Consider the following 1,625-nt stretch of genomic DNA (forward strand, 5'->3'; position numbering starts at 1 on the left):
ATGGAAGAATTCATCCCAAAAGAAAGGACAAGAAAAGGTCACAGCCAGGGATCTAATGGAAACAGATATAAGTAATATGCCTGATCCAGAATCTAAAACAACAATCATAAGGATACTAGCTGGGCTTGAGAAAAGCACAGAAGACACCAGGGAGTCCCATACCTCAGAGATAAAAGACCTAAAAACTAATTAGGCCAAAATAAAAAATGCAATAACTGAAATGCAAAGCTGACTGAAGGTAATGACCAGAAGGATGGAAGGAGCAAAGGAACTAATAAGTGTATAGAAGATAAAATTATGGCAAAAAAATGAAGCTCAAAAGAAGAGGGAAAGAAAGGTATTGGATCATGAATGTAGACTTAGGGAACACAGAGAGTCCTTAAAGCATAATAACATTCATATCATAGAGTCCCAGAAGAAGAGAAGGAAAAAAGGGCAGAAGGTTTATTTGAGCAAATTATAGCTGAGAACTTCTGTAATCTGGGGAAGGAAACAGACATCAAAACCCAAGAGGCACAGAGAACTCCTGTCAAATTCGACAAAAGCTGGCCCACACCAAGACGTCATAGTAAAATTTGCAAAATAAAGAGATAAAGAAAGAATCCAGAAAAGCAGTCCCTAACTTACAAGGGAAGACAAATAAGGGTAGCAGCAGATCTCTCCACAAAAACTTGGCAGGCCAGAAGAGAGTGGCATGATATATTCAACACGGTGAATGGGAAAAATATGCAGCCAAGAATACTTTATCCAGTGAGTCTGTCATTCAGAATGGAAGGAGAGATAAACAGTTTCCCAGACAAACAAAAACTAAAGGAATTTGTTTAAACCACTAAACAAGCTCTGCAAGAAATATTAAAGGGGACTCTCTGAGTAGGAAAGAAAGACCAAAAGTAATAAAGACTATAAAGGAACAGAGAAAATCTCCAGAAACACTGATTTTACAGGTAGTATAATGGCATTAAATTCATATCTATGAATAATCACTCTGAATGTAAATGGACTAAATGCTCCAATCAAAAGACACAGGGTATCAGAATGGATTAAAAAACAAGCCCTATCTATATGCTGCTTACAAGGGACTCATTTTAGACCTGAAGACACCTGCAGATTGAATGTGAGGTGATGGAGAATTATTTATCGTGCTAATGGACATAAAAAAAAAAAAACAAAAAAAACCTTAAATGACCTTCCCAGGTTGGGAGTTGACCCACCCAGGACAGAAGTGAGACACTGGTCTTCTTGGCCCCACTGTGTGTGCATATGCAGTATTCTACTCTACATGCTGCTTCTCATTCTCTATAGAAGATGTACTGAAACTTGACTTCATTCTCTGAGCACAGGACTTAAACAATTATGTATTTAATGAAGTAATGAATGTAGGACTTCAATTTGATGACATCAGCCCTTGCTTCATCTAATTGAAAAAGGACAGCATGCATTTTCTGACATAAAAGTACTAATAAATACACCCTGAACAAATTGTTAAAAAAAAAGCCAGACTAGCTACCTTATACCAGACAAACTAGATTTTAAACCAAAGACTGTAACAAGAGACGAGGAAGGGCACTACATAATAATAAAGGGGTCTATCCAACAAGAAAATCTAGCAGTTGTAAATCTTTATG

Source organism: Halichoerus grypus, chromosome X (genome assembly GCF_964656455.1).
Source record: "Halichoerus grypus chromosome X, mHalGry1.hap1.1, whole genome shotgun sequence".
Taxonomy (NCBI): Eukaryota; Metazoa; Chordata; class Mammalia; order Carnivora; family Phocidae; genus Halichoerus; species Halichoerus grypus.